Source organism: Tenrec ecaudatus, chromosome X, assembly GCF_050624435.1.
Source record: "Tenrec ecaudatus isolate mTenEca1 chromosome X, mTenEca1.hap1, whole genome shotgun sequence".
Lineage (NCBI taxonomy): Eukaryota > Metazoa > Chordata > Mammalia > Afrosoricida > Tenrecidae > Tenrec > Tenrec ecaudatus.
The window spans coordinates 55,268,344-55,288,683 of NC_134548.1; the positions used below are offsets into that span (position 1 = coordinate 55,268,344).

The following is a 20,340-nucleotide window of genomic DNA, read 5'->3' on the forward strand; positions in this document are numbered from 1 at the left end:
GCACAAGTTTCTCAAAATAAAACGTTTTACTGAGAAGATACTAACAATAACACGGGGCAATATGTTACCATTAGGGGAAACTATGCAAAAAGTACATGATTTCTTTTGATCATTTCTTGCTTTTAACATAGTTTCCCCTAATGGTAACATTTTGCCAAGTAGAGTACATTTTTGCAGACAATCAGTATATTGACAGGCATACAATACATTTATCCAGACCTTTTTGGTGAGGGACAAAATAGACTAACATAAAATTTGCCATTTTAACCATTAGTGTACAATTCCCGTATGATGCTGAGAACATTGCTCAACACTCACGGCACAAACATTAAGACTCGATCTCCAAACTCACCGCCTTCCAGTCAAGGCTGGACTCACAGGGACCCTGTAGGGCAGGACTGAACTAACTGTCCCCGAAGGTTCCTGAGAAGAACCCTTTTTGAAAACCTGCTGTGTTTGAACTGCCGACCTTGTGGTTAGCAGCCCAACTATGCCACCAGAGCTTTCCTGCACCATTACCACTACTTATGTGAATTTCCAAAATGTTTTTAGCATCTCAAATTCTGTACCATTAAGCAATAACTCTCCACTCCGGTCTACCTCTCAATACCTGGTAACCATTCATCAACTCTGTTTATCTATTTGATGACAGTAAATATTTCACGTAAGTGGGATTAGTAGAATATTTTGTCCATTTGTGACTACCTTACTTCAATTAGCCTAATGTTTCCAAAATTCATGCCTCGGCATGTGTCAGAGTTTCATTTCTCTCTATAGCTGAATATTAATCTACTGTGTGTTTGCTGGGAGGAAAATGGAGTTTTCTACTCCAGTAAAGAGGGACCATCTCAGATGCTCACAGCTGCAGTTCCGCCCTATCCTCTAGGCGCATGCGCCCCATAGCAGGGCGTTTGGTTTGCTACTTCGACCATCAGCAGCTCTGTGGGAAAGGTGAGGCTGTTGACTTTGACCCCATGGCAGTGAGCTTGGGTCTGGGGGTAAGTACACATAGTGTAGTGTCTTTGACTTGAAATCGACTGGATGGTAAGTGAGTGTTTTTGAGTGAGTATGTAATATCATATTTTGCTTATCTGTTCATCTGCTGATAAGCACTTGGATTATTTTCCCCTTTTGATTTTTGTGAATAATGCCTCAATAAACATGGATCTACCAAAGTCTGTTTTGAGTCCCTGCTTTAACATAGTTTGGAATTCTTATAACAACTCACAAGTTTAGACAGGAACCTTCTGGGGCAGTGGGTTCATGGTAACGGAGGAGTAATGACTCAGAAATGAGTGTGAGAATGGTTACATGACTTTCAGCGTGTAATCAATGTCGCTAAGTGGCACTAAAAAAATCGTTGGGAATTCCTAAGAGTGAAACTACTGGGTTGTAATCTATATTTAACTTTATAAGAACCTCCAAACTAATTTTCATAAGGTCTACATTACTTTACATTTCCACCAGCAATGGGTAAAGATTCCCATTTCTCCCACATTCTTTGTTTGTTTGTTTTTAAATCATTTTATTGGGGGCTCTTACAGCTCTTATCACAATCCATACATCCATCCATTGTGTCAAGCATATTTGTACATATGTTGCCATCATCATTTTCAGAACATTTTCTTTCTACTTAAGCCCTTGATACCAGCGTATTTCCTCTCCTTCCCTCTTCTCCCTCCTCTCCTCATGAGCCCTTGATAATTTATTAAAAATTTTTTTCATGTCTTGCACCGAATGCTGTCTCCCTTCATCGACTTTTCTATTGTTTGTCCCCCTGGGAGAGGCTTATATATATAGATCATTGTGATCGGTTCTCCCTTTCTCCCCCACCTTCCCCTTAACCTCCTGGTCTCCATACTCTCATTATGGGTCCTAAGGGGTTTATCTGTCCTGGATTCCCTGTGTTTCTAGCTCTTATCTGTACCCACATACATGTTCTGGTCTAGCCGGATTTGTAAGGTAGAAGTGGGTTCATGATAGTGGGAGGGAGGAAGCATTAAAGAACCGGAGGAAAACTGTAGGTTTCATTGGTGCTACACTGCACCCTGACTGGCTTGTCTCTTCCTTGTGACCCTTCTGTAAGGGGATGTCCAATTGTCTACAGATGTTCCCACACATTCTTGGTAACACTTGTTATTTTCAGTGTTTCGCTGTTGTTGTTTTTGTCTCTTAATGTGATCTATTCTAAACCAAAATACCAATCCAGTTGGCGTAGGCTTCATTCCAACACCTGGACCCCATGCATTTCAGAGAAGAACCTCACTCTACAGGATTTTCCAGGCTATCACAGGGACTTTATTCTACGCTACCTGTGGGTACACTCGAACCACCAACACTTAATGTGATGAAATGTTTGTGCCACACATATTATACAGCTACAGTAATCAAAACAGCCTAGTATATAACCATAGGCACAGATTCATGGAATAGAATTGAGAATCCAGAAATAAACTCATGATTTTTGACAAGGGTGCCAAATTATTTTGATAAGGAAATAATATTCTCTTTAATGGTAATAGGAAAATTGGATTTCCCCATGTTGAAAATGAAATAGGATCCATGCTTCACCTCACACCCAAAAACAAATTCAAAATTGATTAAGGGCAGCTCTAGAGGGGAGACCCATCAAACCCAGGTCTATTTTATAATGCCTTCAGACAATTCGGACTCATGGCTTTTTTGTTGTTGTTGTTAGTTGGTTAGTTAAATTGGTTCTGACTCATAGCAACCCTATATCCAACAGAATGGAAGCACTGCCAGTCCTGTGCCATCCATCCTCACAATTGTTATGTTTAAGCCCAGTGTTGGCAGCCACCGTGTGGATCCATCTTGTTAAAAATTTTTCACTGATAGCAACCCTGTATTCTATAGTGAAAAGTATATTAAGCTATAAACAAGACAAAGAGAAGAAAAATGCAAATCATCTGGATTAGAGAGTCCATCAGCTTGAGATCATTATGGCATCCAAATGTTTCACAGCCATGTGACTAATTACCAATGAGAGAAAACAAAGACAATCAATCCCCTCAGGACCAATAAGGAGAGTAGAGATACCAGGAGGGTGGAGGGAAGGTGGGGTAGAAAGGGAGAGCTGATTACAAGGATCTACATATCACCCCCTCCCTGGGGAATGGATAACAGAAAAGTGGGTGAAGGGAGACATTGGTCAGTGTAAGACATGAAAAACTAATAATATCAAGGGGGAGGGAGGGAGGGAGGTGGGAAAATGAGGAGCTGATACCAAGGGCTCAAGTAGAAAGAAAATGTTTTGAGAATGATGATGGCAAACAAATGTTCAAATGTGGTTGACACAATGGGTGGATGAATGGATTGTGATAAGAGTTGTAGGAGCCCCCCAATAAAATGATTTAAAAAGAAAAAGAAAACCAAGGGAATCTTCACAAAATGAAGATAGAGGCAAGTTAGTTCATCATGGTCTTAGGCTGGATTGCAGAAGCTTGGAAAAGATCATGATTTGGATACATACCCAATTTCAGATAAGAAAAAACATGTTTATTAGCCCTTTATCCACAAGTAGTTCGATCATATCAAGAAGAGTTGTGTAATTATTACCACAATCAATTTTAGAATTTATTCTTCTTCCTTCCACTCATTGTTATTGATGTAATTTTTTAATTGTGGAAAAATATACACAATAAAACATTATCTAATTTAATAACTTCTACATGTAAAATTCAGCTGCTTATTAGACAATTTAATAGACCTGGTCCTGAAGTCCTTTGACCACCTGGGCATGACACTTGGCCATGAGGTCTTGGTACAGGAACTTCCAGGCGACACATATCTGTAATGAATTAAGGCTACACACTCAGGCAAGTCCCCTGAGGATAAGATTGCACCTTCTTGGGCTGGCCAGGGAAGTTGTAACTTTCTTTTAAGCAAGCTGCCTGACGGCCAAGTTACCACATGGCTGGTAAATGGTGAGAAAGAATTCAAATGCAAGCTGAACTGAAAGGGCTCCAAAGAGAGTCAGGGGTCCCTCTGAAATCATGCTTTAACACTTAAGTTCCATTCTGCATTCCACACAATAAGAGTTGTATGGGCCCCCAATAAAATGATTTTTTTAAAATAAAAGAAGACAAATAGGAAAATTTAAATTCTAATACAGGAGGACTCAAATATACAAACCCAAACCATAAAATTCTTAAGATAAAATACAAGGGCAATGCAACCAGGCCTGACTTTTAACAATAGATTGCCTAATTAATAAAAACACAAGGAACAAAAGCCAAAACAAATGAATGGGAACTCATAAAAAGTAAACTTTTTTTTTTAATGAAAAGACTTTCCTAAAAAATAGACTACCAAATTGGGAGAATATCTTCAAAAATCATATATTTGATTAAGAGATTTGGGGCTTTCACTGAATTCTACACCAATTTAGAAACCGTCGGCTCTTATGAAATGGCCCTGCTCAATGCCTGCCTTCATGAAGAGATCACTGAGGATATGGTGCCATAGCAAAGTTCAGTGAAGAAACCAGGTGATGCCCATGTGGTTCTCAGCTTCCCTAATGCCACGACCCTTTCATACACTTCCGCATATTGTGGTGACCCCCAACCATAACACGAGTTTCGTTGCTACTTTATCACTGTCATTTTGCTACTGTTAGGGATTGTTATGTAAATATCTGATATGCAGGATGTATTTTCATTGTTACAAATTGAACATGATTAAAGCATAGTGATCATTCACAAAAACAATACGTAATTATATATTGTGAAATATTTATTCCTAATGACGAATGATATTTTGTCTTGAAGCATGCCGGGTACTCGTAGGTGGGCGTATCTGCATGTGGGCAGACCCGGCTGGAGGATAGAGGAGCGGTGTCTCAGTTCCTAAGACTATCAGAAATATGTGTTTTCCAATGGTCTTAGGCGACTCCTGTAAAAGGGTCATTAGACCCCAACGGGGTCACAATCCACAGGTTGAGACTATTGCCTTAGACAGTTGTCAATGGCTCATGGTTGTGACCTTAGCGCCAGAAAGGAAACTTCAAAAACCCTTTTCTTCGGCAATCTCTAATTCCATGTGGGGATGCGTCTTCTTGACCATAACAGCATCCCCTAATACTTCATAACCTATGAGGTTAGAGTGCTCGGAAGCTCATTTTCCAAGTGGTTTTTGTTTTACCATTCGTTAGAAATATAAAGAAGCAAAAAAAAAGAAATATAAAGAAGCACAATTAGTTGGCTTAATCAAACTTCTTTATAAGCTTCAGATTTAACTACTGCCTTAATTTTTTCTTCATAATCCTGATCTATAACTCCAGTAACAACCTGAACAGCTTGAAAATTAAGGTTGGCCCTTCCTAATAACCACCCTGCAGTTCTTTCTTTTTTCCTTAAACATTTTATTAGGGACTCATACAACTCTTATCACAATCCATCCTACAGTTCTTTCAAGCATTGGACTCCAAAGGCTCCGGGATCCTGCCTTTTCAGTTGTTCCCTGGGAGGCGTGGTTAACGATCCTGGTCGACTCCATTGGCTGAATTGAATTCACCTGGCCCAGATGGACCAATCCAGGTGTACCCCCACCTAGGTGTACCCCCACTTCCTGGCCAGAAGCTCGAATCTCTGAGCATATTGCAGTGGACACTCCAGTCCCCGTGCCAGCTACCTAACAATACCAGTCTTAATAATTTCTGCTTTTACCTTTTCCTCATATCTTTGATCAATAGCTCCAGTATCAATTTGAATTTCCTGAGTGCTTTGATTGGATTTCCCTAATGAAAGCTGTTTTACTCTTTCAAGCAGAGGCTCCCAAGGTTTGCTTTTAACCAGCTGCAAGGGTGCACTCGTTAACCTTCTCTTGGCTACTTAACTTTACATCAACTGGCTGGGCTCTGGAAAGTCAATTATGGACCCACCCTTTGCTGCAGGGTGTTGCCCGCGCTTCTTTTGGAAACATCCAATCTTTCCCCAGCAAAACAGTCTAGATTAGGTTTGGTTTCTAAAATTTCCTTTCCTGCTACTTCTCTACTTTTAAAAGCATGGGAGCTTCACGGCATTGTTTAATAGCCTCGCTTTGGGTTTTAGGATTCACGTCCTCCGTCCGGGTTATCGCCTTTAGACCTTCAGAGGGGGCCATCCCAGGAGACACAGAGACTATGAGGTTTATTCCCATGACCTAACTCCTTGGGTCTCGGAACCCACCCGGGGGCAAAAGATGCCCTCCCACTCCTTCTCTCCTCTCCCTCCCCTCCAGGAGTTCTTTCCCTTCCTCAATAAAACCTTTCTCAACTTCAAAAAAATAATTAAAAAAAGATAACAAATCAGTCCCTGCTTCTTCATTTTTCTAAAGTTTCATCACCTAATGAATACTCATTCAAAGAAACTGTAGCTAGCTTTTCTAGATTTGGATAGCTCACACGAGACTCTCACTCTAGACTGATAATCCTCTTTCTCTTCCTCCTGCAGAAGTTCTAAAACCATCTAAACTTGAACTCACAGAGACCATGTGACAGGCATACCCTGCCCCTCTCTGTGTGCTTTCTTTAAGTTTTTACCAACTTCCAAGTTCCTGTATCTAAAGTTCCTTCCTTTGGGAACCATGGATTATACTTTTTTTACTACTTGTAGAAAACCTTGCATTTGTTTTATTACTGCTATACCTTGTTTTTTCAATAAGTGAGTGAGATTAACAGCATAAGTTTTATTTTATTTTACATTTTCAGTTTTGCTTTTGATTATACATAAAATCAGTAGATTTTATAAAGAAATTCTTAGATATTAATCCAATACTAATTTTACAACCTCTATAGTATTTATTCAGGAGAAAAAAACCTGTTAGGTAGCTAGCATAGGGATTACAACCCCCTATCAGTAAGTTTCTCCAACATGGACTTTTTGTCCCTGTTAACTCCCCCTGTAACACCCCATATTACCAGTTAAAAAGAAAGATGGGTCTTCTTGGCTGGTCCAAGACCTCAGGGTAATAAATGAAGCAGTGATCTCACTGCACCCAGTAGTGCCAAACTCCTGTACCCTCCTAGGGAAAATTCTGAATGCTTTTACCCCCATTCCTATGCTTATAGTGACCAAATACTCATGCCCGTTAATCCTAAGATTTTTTATTTATTTCCTGTGACTAACCTAACTTCAATGGCACTGCCACCTCACAATCTAACTGTTGTCTCACTTAAACTGTTCACCTGTTTATTCGTTTGTTTGTTTTTCCAGAAGTTCTCAGGTTACCAAGGCCTCTGAACCAATGTGCCATCTCCTGGACCACCTCAACCTTATCCATCCTGGACCCTGAATGGACAGCCCCTTCCAACAGAGTAGGAAGGGTATGGACCCAAAGCCCCACTTTACCCCTTTTGTCAGCAGGAAGCAGCTAGAGATGTCGCCCAGTACCCCAAAGATTTGGGTCCATCTCTCTTCAAGGGGAAATGTTAGGTAGCTAGCATAGGGACTGGGGCGTCCATTACGCATACTCAGAGGTTCGAGCTTCTGGCCAGGAAGGGGTGGTACACCTAGGTGGGCCTTACACCTGGATTGGCCCATCTAAGCCAGGTGAATTTGATTCAGCCAATCGAGCCGACTAGTATTGTTGACCACGCCTCCCAACGGGGCCCTGAAAAGGCCAGAGGTTTTGCCCTGACCTGGCTCTTTCCCAGCCAGCAGCTGCTATACAATGTAGCGGAGTCCGGCTGCTGTGCAGAGCAGCCAGGCCGCAGTCCCGCAACTGTGTCATGGACCCTGTCTGGCTTGAGTTCCATTTACTGCAGACCCCGAAACTGCTACTATTCTCTATAAACCCACTGGAATCACAAACCAGGCTTCTGTGTGAATTCTTTCTTGCACAGAGACAAGGACCGAGGGATATCTCTTCCCCGAGAGATCTAACAAAACTTTCTGGGGGAAAAAAAAAGGTGCAATCTTGGAAACCCACAGGGGCAGTGAGTTTGAAGTTGTTTTTTTGTTTCCCCCAAGGGGTGAATTTTTTATTATTATGATTATTTTAATAATTTTATTGGGGGATCATACAACTCTTCTCACTATACATACATGGTGTCAAGCACATCTGTACACTTTTTGCCCTCATCATTCTCAAACATTTGCTTTCTACTTGAGCTCTTGGTATCAGCTCCTCATTTTTTCCCTCCCACCCCACTCTCCCCTCTCTCATGAACCCTTGATAATTTGTAAATTATTATTATTTTGTCATATCTTACACTGCCCGAAGTCTCCCTTCACCCACTTTTCTGTTGTCTGCCCCCCAGGGAGGAGGTTATATGTAGATTCTTGTAATCAGTTTCCCCTTTCCACCCCACCCTCCCTCCACCCACCCAGTATCGCTACTCTTACCACTGGTCCTGAAGGGATCATCTGTCTTGGATTCCCTGTGTTTCCAGTTCCTATCTGTACCAGTGTACATGCTCTGGTCTATCTAGCCAGATTTGTAAAGTAGAATTAGGATCATGATAGTTGGGAGGGTGGGGGAGAAGCACTTAAGAAATAGAGGAAAGTTGTTTGTTTCATCATTGCTACACTGCACCCTGACTGGCTTGTCTCCTCCCCAAGACCATTCTGTAAGGGGATGTCCAGTTGCCTACAGATGGACTTTGGGTCCTCTGTTTGCTCTCCCCCTCATTCAAAATGATGTGATTTTTTGTTCTTTGATGTCTGCTAACGGATTCCATCAATACCTCATGATCACATCAGCTGGTGTGCTTCTTCCATGTGGACTATGTTGTGAGTTTGAAGTTTTTAAATTGTATTTTGTAGTGGATTTCGCGTGTTGGGCTGTTAACCACCAGGTCAAAGGTTCAAACCCACTGGTCTCGCTGACACAGACAGGTAAGACTTTCTGTGAGGAAAGGTTTAGAGACTCAGAAACTACCCAGGGGCAGTTTTAGTCTCTCCTTCCAGTCACTATAAATCAGGATTTACTTCCTGGCCATGAATTTTTAGAGAGTTTTTGTTTTATTGCTATTTGTGCTACTGTTTATATTGCTATCCCAATATGCTGGGGGGTTGTCAAGACTAATCGATTCTGAAATAGGATTGTAGATATTCCAGATTATCATCTGGAATTACAGGGTTCATGGCATCTGAATTTGGCATTAGAAGTTATTTATTTATTTAAAATATCATTTTTATTGGGGGCTCTTAGAGCTCTTATAATAATCAATTGCATCAAGCATATTTGTACATATGCTGCCATCATTATTTTCTAAACATTTACGTTCTATTTGAGCCCTTGATATCAACTCCTCTGTTTAATAGCATACATTTTAAATACGTCCATCTTGTTCCATTGTCTTCTTTAAAATAATTATATTATTACTACTACTATTACTATTATTTATCTGCTCCTCCCGCAACCGGATCCTCACTTCAAATAATTTCCTCCACAGGAGCCTTGGCCTCCCACATTTCTTAATGATATGAATGTTAAATTTGCCAGATTACATTCTCTTCCAGGTTCTGTCTCCCACAGCTAGTGATTTTGAACTGCTGACCTTGGGCTCCCGTAGCCTGGAAGGGGCAGAAAACTTTTAGTCTTCTCTTATTTGCCTGTGATCAAAAGGCTAGGTTCTGCTATATAGTTAGTCAACAAGGACATCCTGAGACTTACCCAAGACTTAAAAACCTGATTCCGCTTGCTTGCTTCTGGTCAACAGATATTTCCCACGATTATTCTGAAACCCGAGTTAATGTAAAATGTCTGTATCTGACTCCCCAAAGTTTAAATTTTAAAGTAAAAAAATTCTCTATATATTCTGGTTCCAAGTAGGATGTTATTAATAACTTTTGCTATTGTCAGTCTTCTCTATGGTAGCATTTAAAAAAATCAATTTATTGAGGACTTTAAAATTCTTACCACAATCCATCCATCCATCCATCCATCCATCCATCCATCCATCCATCCACCCATCCATCCATTGTGTCAAGCACATTTGTACATTTGTTGCTATCATCATTATCAAAACATTTGCTTTCTACTTGAGACCTTGGTATCAGCTCCTCGTTTTTTGCCACCCCTCCCATCCTCCACCTCCCTCATGTACCCTTGATAATTTACAAATTATTATTATTTTGTCCTGTCTTACACTGTCCGATGTCTCCTTTCATCCACTCTTCTGTTGCCCATCCCCCAGGGAGGAGGTTATATGTAGATCCTTGTAATTGGTTCCCCCTTTGTACCCCACCCTCCCTCCACCTTCCTGGTATCACCACTCACACCAGTGGGGTGACCTTCTAATAAACAATCTCTCTTCTTCTAACTTGTTAGATGCCATCAAGTCAGCTCTGACTCACAGTGACCCTATGTACAACAGAACAAAACACCATTGGGTCTTGAGCGAGCTTCACAATTCTTCTTTGAACCCATTGTTGCAACCACTGTGTCAATGTGTCTCATTAAGCGTCTTCCTTTTTTTTCCACTGGCCTTCTATTTTACCAAGCATGATAATCTTCGTAAGGGACTGTCTCTCTTGAAAATGTGTCCAAAGTATGTGAGATGAAGTCTCACTGTCCTCACTACCAAGAAGCATTCGGACTGTGCTTTTAAAAAAAATCACTTTATCGGGGGCTTGAACAATTCTTATCACAATCCATCCATCCATCCATCCATCCACCCATCCATTGTGTCAAGCACATTTGTACATTTGTTGCCATCATCATTCTCAAAACATTTGCTTTCTACTTGAGCCCTTGGTATCAATTCCTCATTTTACCCCTCCCTCCCCACTCTCTCATGAACACTTCATAATTCATAAATTATTATTATGTTGTCATATCTTACACTGTCCGATGTCTCCCTTCACCCACTTTTCTTCTGTTTTTGATTGTTGTATTAGGGGCTCATATAACTCTTATCACAATTTATACATACATCAATTGTGTGAAGCACATTATTTGTACATTCTTTGCCCTCATCGTTTTCAAAACATTTGTTCTCCACCTAAACCCCTGGCGTCAGCTCCTCATTTCCCCCCCTCCCAATTCCCCCCTCCCTCATGAGCCCTTGATAATTTATAAATTATTATTTTCTCATATCTTGCCCTATCCAACATCTCCCTTTACCCACTCTTCTGTTATACATCCCCCAAGGAGGAGGTTTTATGTAGATCCTTGTAATTGGTTTGCCCTTTCTACCCCACCTTCTCTCCACCCTCCCAGTATCGCCATTCTTACCATGGATCCTGAAGGGGTCATCCATCCTGGATTCCCTGTGTTTCCAGTTCCTAACTGTACCAGTGTACATCCTCTAGTCTAGCCAGATTTGTAAGGTAGAATTTGGATCATGATAGTGGAGGAAAGAAGCATTTAAGAACTAGAGGAAAGCTGTATGTATCATCATTGCTACCCTGCGCCCTGACTGGCTCATCTCCTCCCCACAACCCTTCAGTAAGGGGGTGTCCAGTTGCCTACACATGGGCTTTTGGTCCCCAGTCTGCACTCACCCTCATTTACAATGACATGATTCGGACTATATTTCTTGTGAGACACATTTGTTTGTCCTTTTGAGAGTCCATGATACTTTCAATAGTCTTCTCCAGCACCATCATTTAAATGCATTGGCTCTTATTCAGTCTTCCTTATTCAGTGTCCAACTTTCACATGCATGTGAGGCGATTGAAAATAGCATGACCATAGGATCACTGGAGACAAATGGGTGCATAAGCAAATGTGGTGAAGAAAGCTGATGGTGCCCGGCTATCAAAAGAGATAGTGTCTGGGGTCTTAAAGGCTTGAAGGTGAACAAGCGGCCATCTAGCTCAGAAGCAAAAAAGCCCACATGGAAGAAGCACACCAGCCAGTGCGATCACGAGGTGCCAAGGGACCAGGTATAAGGTATCATGCAAAACAAAAAAAAGATATATGTGTGTGTATGTATATATGTGTGTGTGTGTATGTATGTGGATATATATATATATATATATATATATATATATATATATATATATATATATATATATATATATATATATACCATATTAAATGAAGGGGGAAGTGCAGAGTGGAGACCCAAGGCCCAAGTGTCGGCCAATGGAGATCCCCTCATAGAGGGGTTTAGGAGAGGAGATGGGTTAATTAGGGTGCAAGGTAGTACCGATGAAGAACACAGCTTTCCCCCAGATTCTGGATGCTTCCTCTCCCCAACTACCATGATCCAAATTCTACCTTGCAGGGCTGGATAGGGCAGAGGCTGTACACTGGTACATATGAGGGCTGGAGGCACAGGGAATCCAGGGTGGATGATACCTTCAGGACCAAGGGTGTGAGGGATGATGCTGGGAGAGTGGAGGGTGAGTGGGTTGGAAAGGAGGAACTGATTACAAGGATCCACATGTGACCTCTTCCCTGGGAGAGGGACGGCAGAGAAGGGGGGGAAGGGAGACTCTGGATAGGGCAAGATATGACAAAATAATGATGTATAAATTACCAAGGGCACATGAGGGAGGGGGGAGAGGGGAGGGAGGGGAAAAAAAGAGGACCTTATGCAAAGGGCTTAAGTGGAGAGCAAATGCTTTGAGACTGATTGGGGCAGGGAATGTATGGATGTGCTTTATACAATTGATGTATGTATATGTATGGATTGTGATAAGAGTTGTATGAGTCCCTAATAAAATGTAAAAAAAGAAAAGAGCAGAAAAAAAAGGAAAATGATTAGGGCAAAGAATGTACAGATGTGCTTTATACAATTGATGTATGTATATGTATGAACTGTGATACGAGTTGTATGAGCCCCTAATAAATTGTTTTAAAAAATAGCATGACCTGGGTCAGGTGCACATTAGTCATTAAAGTGACATCCTTGCTTTTTGGCACTTTAAAGACTTACCCAGTGCAATGTGTCTTTTGATCTCTTGATTGCTGCTTCCATGAGCATTGATTGTAGATCTGAGAAAGATAAAACCCTTGACAACTTCAATCTTGTCTCCTTTTATCATGCTCTTACCTATTGTTCCAGTCAAGAGGCAGTCATCTGAACAGGGCAAGACAGAGAAGGCCAGAAAAATGCTTACTTGTGTTTGATCGACTACGCCAAGACATTTGACTGTAGGAGTCATAACCAGGTCTGGACAGCCTTGAGAAGAGTGGGGATTCCAGAACACGTCACTGCTACCATACAGAGCTTGTATGTGACTCAAGAGGCAGTTGTGTCAAGCACTGAACAGAAAAAGGGACCACTGCGTCAGGAAAAGTGTGCATTTTATCTTCTCACCACACTTATTCCATCTGTATGCTGAGCCAATCATCAGAGAAGCTGGATTATGTGAAGAAGAATGTGGCATCAGGATTGGAGTTTCCTTCAGTATGGATTAGAAATGAAGTAAATTAATCCCAGATCCTCACAATTGGACCAATAAGTAGAATCCTGAAGTTATCAAGGACAATTTCTTGCTTGGATCTACAATCAACGCTCATGGAAACAGCGGTCAAGTGATCAGAAGATGTATTGGATTTGGTAAATGTGCTACACAAGACCTCTGCAAAGTGTTGCAAACCAAGGATGTTACTTTGAGAACTAGTGCGCACCTGGCCCAAGCCCTGATATTCTCAATTTCCTCAGTGGACATTGAATAAGGAAGACTGAAGCATGAATACATTTGAATTGTGCTGGGGAACAATATTGACAGTGCCATTGACTTCCAGAAGAACAAACAAGTCTGTCTTGGAAGAAGTACAGTCCAAATACTTCTTAGCAATGAGGATGGCAAGCCTTCGTTTCACATGCTTTGGCATGTTATCGAGAGTCAGACCCTGGCAAAGGGCATCATGCTTGGTAAAACAGAAGGGCAGTGCGAACAAGGAAGACCTTGAATGAGGTGGATCGGCTCAGTACCCGCAGCAATGGACTCAAGCCTAGGAACAATTGTGAGGTTGGCACAGTACCTGGCAGTGTTTTGTTTTGTGGTGCGTAGGGTCGTTATGGGTTGGAACTGACTTGATGGCACCTAACAGCAACAAAGTGCAGATGACACAACATTGTTGCTGAAAGTGAGGATCAAGGATTGCAGCCTTTATCAGTGGTTCTCAACCTGTGGGTCGAGACCCCTCTGGGGGTCGAACGACCCCTTCACAGGAGTCACCTGACTCAGAACAGTAGCAAAATGACAGTGATGAAGTAGCAATGAAAATCATTTGATGGTTGGGGGGGGGGGTCAGCATAACGTGAGGGACTGTATTAAAAGGGTCGCGGCACGAGGAAGGGTGAGAACCACTGCTCTATATGGATTGCAATTCTTCTAGTTTGGAATGAGTGAGTTGGCTGAACTGCTCCCAAGGATGAGCCAGCATTAGTAACAGTGATAAAGTGGCAACTTTATTTTCTGCATGCAGAAATCATTCGTCCCAGTATACTTATTTTTTATTACCTTTGTTTTTATTTATTAACATTTAGTGGACCTCTGTGTATATTATCCTTCTTAACTGAATCATAGTATTTTATGGTATAAATGTAGCATTATTCAGCCATAACCCTTCTACTGGGCATCTATATTGTTTCAAGTACTGTGTCCTCGATCTTGGGTCCCTATACTCCTGGTGGCACAATGGCTAAGTGTTCAGCTGCAAACCAAAAGGTTGACTATTTGAACCCACTCGGAGGGTTCAGTAAAGACTATATCCAAGGATAACCTTAAGTTGGTTATAAGTCGGAAGCAACTGAATAGCACACAACATGCCCCTCAAGGTATAATTCCATTGCTATTCCCCTCAAGAAAGCCAATGGTTGAAGAGGGTTATCTATACCCTCAGGTCCGTACCCTTACCTTCCAGACCTTAACTCAATTCAATTTGGCTTTTGCCACCCCCATAACACTTAGCCTGCTCTTAATCAGATTATTCGTGAATCATAGGCGAGGGCTTCAAAAAGTTAATGGAAAAATGGAATAAAAGATAATGGAGTTTGTCCAAGAACTTTTTGCCAAATCGGCAGTCATTTCTCTGCCTTCTCCTGAGGCCTCCCAACAGCATTCCAGTTACCTGCTGTGAGTCCCTCAATTGTCTTCTCTAACTACTCCTCCACATGTTTCTAATTATTAAAGCGTTCCTGGGTATGATCCGGCACTCATATTCTGTAGTCAATGATCTCTTCCTGGGTAATTTGATCTCATCAAACAGCCTTCATTGTGGCCAGAATTTCAAAGACCCACAAATTTATAGCACTAGTAGAGATCTCTGTGGGGTAAAGAGTTTCCTCAAGTAAATTGAGTTGGGTTCCTAAGAGGTAACTGAAAACCCTTAGAATTTCCTGAGTAATTAAAGTATCTTTGTTATCTAAACTAATCCTGAGGATTTATGCTAAAAGAGGGCTACTTGTCCAAATTATTTTTTACCCTTCAGGGGGAGTATGTGGCTGATCCAATCATGTTACATAATGAGGCCCCCCCCAAAAAAATTGGGGCAAGGAAGCAACCCTGGGAAAAACACTGGGAAGGGAAAGAAGGTAAGGGTAAAGAGGAGGAGGAGGAGGAAGAGGAAGTAGCTGTGGATTACTGGCTAATGAGTGTCTGGAGCTGTGATTAACATATCATTTCCTTGTATCATGGATCCTATATTTGCCTTTTTATTTGTGTGACAAACTAGGTGTTATAGTACCATTGATGGAGATATGGGTGACAAGCATGTTTAAGCAGGGCAAACCTAAGAGCTCTATTTGGATGGGTCACTATGAGTCAGAATAGACTATGGCCAAGAATTGGGCTACTTTATTTGGGTGGGTTAAATTTGAGCTGTCTCTTTGTTGCTGGGAGACAAGGGGGTCTAGGGTGGCCGCCATTGTTTTAGCCAAAGACAGAGATGAAGTCGCTTTGAGAAACTCAAGAAGTTTATTCTGAAACAGGAGACACAGGGAAACCATGGGGTTTGCTACCTTCAAGCTGCTTAGAAGACTCAGTGAAAATCCAAGAAGTTATGTACCCCAAACTATGTGGCGGGTTGGGTTGGGGTGAGAATGAAAAGGTTTTGCAACAGACCCAGGAGATAATTAGCAAAGTGTATTAGTTTGGGTCCATTAGAGAAACAAATCCACAGGAACTCATATGTGTAAGAGAGAGTTTGATATAAAGGGTAGGTGAGCATCAAGAAAACATCCTAACCCAGTGCTGCCCAAGCCCACAAGTCCAACCCATTTGTCAGACACCAATCCATAAAGTCCTCTTCCATCTCACAAAACACACACTATGAGGGGGATGGGGAGACTCCAGATAGGGCAAGATATGACAAAATAACAATCTATAAATTATCAAGGGCTCATGAGGGAGGGGTAGCGGGGAGGGAGGGGGAAAAAAGAGGACCTGATGCAAAGGGCTTAAGTGGAGAGCAAATGCTTTGAGAATGATTGGGGCAGGGAATGTGCGGATGTGCTTTATACAATTGATGTATGTATATGTATGGATTGTGATAAGAGTTGTAAGAGCCCCTAATAAAATGTAATAAAAAGAACACACACACACACACACATACACTATGATGCTGACTGCAGGAGGAAAGCTGAGTCAGTGAATGTGTAAGCAATTCAGCGCTGCAGTGGTCTCCAAAGGGCTGCTCCAGCGCCCAGGGCTGCATTGGGGTAGAACCATGTGGCTTCTCCTTGGGGATGTCTTGCAGGAAGTGAGCCTTGCCAGCTGAAGCAGGGAACTGGCTAAGGCAGTTGCACTCTGGTCTGACCATCACAAAGCAAGAGACCCAAGAACTAGAAAGGTGAGGCTCACTGAACCATTTATCTCTCTGCACTTCAGTTAACCCCACATGTGTATATCAGTCAGGTTGGCACAATAAACTAACTGCCTCAAAAAGTTTGCAATTAGCCGGACTCTAAACAATGTGAGCAGAATTCACAAGAAAATAATCTACACTCCCCAAGGGATTATCAGACCAATTGATATCTATATTTCTCCAGGGGCTATCAGACCCACACCTATTTATCTCATATCTAAATGGCCTTGCTTTTGTCCAGAATTAGCACATCCTTACTGATTAACTTTAAAAAGAATTTTTCCTGCAAGGGAGGAGGCTGTTACATTTTGGATTTTGAACAAGCAAAATCTTAATCTATGTTCTACTTCTAGCATTTTGATTAACAACGGGCTAACTCATCCCCTCTATCATCATGAGACTATATACATGGGAATATCAAACTCTAGGCATCAGACAATGGAGGACAGTGATCCCCGAGAAAGGAGGAACAAGGGAAAGAGGATCAGGTCCCCACTCCCAGAACGCTGCTTCAGGCATGGGAAAAGAAGGCAGAGAGCAGCAGGGGTAGTACAGGGAAATACCAGGGAAGAGAGTAATGCACCCAGAGAGAACAACCGAGGTCTACAGAGGGTCCTCCTTGAATAGGCAGGAGAGCACTTTCACATGTGTGCATAGGAAGAAACTCTCCAAGGAAAGAAGAGGGACCAAGGTCTGCTACTCATACAGAGCTGAGGATACCCACTTCCACCACCCAGCCTAGAAAAGTCAAGAATCCACAGCCTATGCAGAAAGGTCTTGCTTCCGTCCCGGAGAATAATTAGTTTTAGATGTAGTACTTCTCAAGGCCCACTTTACAAATCATAAAAGCAAGATCAGGTGACTCAGAGATATATTTCAACGAGAGATTATATGATTGGATTTGGGGCTCACATTTAATTCTAGCCCCAATAAAAAAACAATAGTTTCTTATTGTATGGCTCTGCTTGATGCTTGCCTTCACGAAAAGAACCCCAAAGATATGGGTGCTACCGAAAAGTGTAGAGACGAAATTGGATGGGGTCCGGCTATCAGAAAGAATAGTGTCTGGGATCTCAAAGGCTTGTCTTCAAACAAGCAGCCGTCTAAGGGAGGTGTCAGCTAAAGCCACATGGAAGAAGCACACTAGCCTGTGTCTCACTGATTGTAAATACTAATGAAATCCAATTCTGCAGGCGTGAATGGCATCAAAGCTTGAATTGTGAGCATCCAGTTTGTAGAAAGATATGAGTGGGTTCCACACATGGATTAAGCCTCTGCTGAATCTTCTCTGATCATACCAGGGAGACATGAATAGCTTTGTGGTCAGACAGCGACCATTGTTAAGTCCATGATGGCAGATGTAGTTAGGTTAAAATGTAATATCTGATCATTTGATCTCCCCTTGGACCCAGTCCAAAGATGGTTCCATTAAAAAAGAAAGGGAAGGGGAAATACTTGTGGGTTAAGCCTGAGGTGAATCCCCTCTGACCATAGAACAGGGATACTGTCATACGCAGTGCATTGGAAAGTGATTTATTGCAGATGCAGTTAGCATAAGATTTAACAACTTATCATCTGATCTCTCTTTGACCCATTTTAATTTGTTTTAGTTTTTAATATTTTCTGCTTTCTTCGCATTCAAGATTTCCCTTTATTCTAGGTTGTTATTGTTGTTAGCCTTTTTAATGTTTTTTTTTCTGTACATGGAATCTAGGATATGTAAATCTATAGAGACCATAACTGGATTAATATTTTCTTGGTAGGGGAGGTTGGAGGGAAATGCCGAGTTGATAAGAATGAGGACAACTCTTCTTTTTTTTAAAATATGGAACGCTTCACGAATTTGCGTGTCATCCTTGCGCAGGGGCCATGCTAATCTTCTCTGTATCGTTCCAATTTTAGTATATGTGCTGCCGAAGTGAGCACAACTCTTCTTTTTTTAAAAAACATTTTATTAGTGGCTCATACAACTCTTATACATATACATACATCAATTGTATAAAGCACATCTGTACATTCTTTGCCCTAATCATTTTCCTTTTTTTTCCTGCTCTTTTCTTTTTTTACATTTTATTAGGGACTCATACAACTCTTATCACAATCCATACATATACATACATCAATTGTTTAAAGCACATCCATACATTCCCTGCCCCAATCATTCTCAAAGCATTTGCTCTCCACTTAAGCCCTTTGCATCAGGTCCTCTTTTTTTCCCCTCCCTCCCCGCTACCCCCTCCCTCATGTGCCCTTGGTAATTTATACCTCGTTATTTTGTCATATCTTGCCCTATCTGGAGTCTCCCTTTCCCCCCCCTTCTCTGCCGTCCCTCCCCCAGGGAGGAGGTCACATGTGGATCCTTGTAATCAGTTCCTCCTTTCCAACCCACTCACCCTCCACTCTCCCAGCATCGCCCCTCACACCCTTGGTCCTGAAGGTATCATCCACCCTGGATTCCCTGTGCCCCCAGCCCTCATATGTACCAGTGTGCAACCGCTGCCCTATCCAGCCCTGCAAGGTAGAATTCGGATCATGGTAGTTGGGGGGAGGAAGCATTCAGGATCTGGGGGAAAGCTGTGTTCTTCATCGGTACTACCTCACACCCTAATTAAACCATCTCCTCTCCTAAACCCCTCTATGAGGGGATCTCCATTGGCCGACACTTGGGCCTTGGGTCTCCACTCTGCACTTCCCCCTTCATTCAATATGGTATATATATACACATATATACATACATACACACATACATATATATACATATACACACATATATCTTTTTTTTTTGCATGATGCCTTATACCTGGTCCCTTTGGCACCTCGTAATCGCACTGGCCGGTGTGCTTCTTCCATGTGGGCTTTTTTGCTTCTGAGCTAAATGGCTGCTTGTTCACCTTCAAGCCTTTAAGACCCCAGACACAATCTCTTTTGATAGCCGGGCACCATCAGCTTTCTTCACCACATTTGCTTATGCACCCATTTGTCTTCAGAGATCCTATCATGGAGGTGTGCAGCCAATGATATGATGATTTTTTTGTTCTTTGATTCCTGATAACTGATTCCTTCGGGACCACTCGTCCCACAGGCTGGTGTGTTCTTCCATGTGGACTTTGTTGCTTCTGAGCTAGATGGCCGCTTGTTTATCTTCAAGCCTTTAAGACCCCAGTCACTATCTCTTTTGATAGCCGGGCACCATCAGCTTTCTTCACCACATTTACTTGTTCACCCACTTTGGCTCCAGCAGTTGTGTCGGGAGAGTGAGCATCATAGAGTGAGGACAACTCTTCTTAATGTGACTGCACTACTGAATTATATGCCAATAAAACTGTTAAAAAAGTAAAAGAAAGGACACACACAAAAGAACAAGATTATTACATATGAATTACATGACTCAGAAGAAGAGGAATAGGCAAGAGCAGAAATAGTATTAGAAGAAATAATGGCTGTAAACTCCCCAAATTTATGCGAAATATTCATCTACATTTACTAAAAGATAACAAATTCCAAGTAGAATAATCCAAAGAGATCCATGTATAAGTGGACACATCATAATGTGTGGCTACTCAAATATGTATTATATATATACACATATATATTCCTTAACTTCTGATGTATTTCAATTTTGATAAATTG

General features: G+C 41.7%; 1 non-coding gene across 1 annotated transcript; it reads right to left on the reverse strand.

Annotated features, from left to right (window-relative positions):
• Positions 1–18,529: 18,529 nt before the first annotated feature.
• LOC142435189 (U6 spliceosomal RNA) lies at positions 18,530–18,636 on the reverse strand. The gene has a single exon (XR_012781294.1). It is a non-coding gene; the product is annotated as a U6 spliceosomal RNA (small nuclear RNA).
• Positions 18,637–20,340: the final 1,704 nt, after the last annotated feature.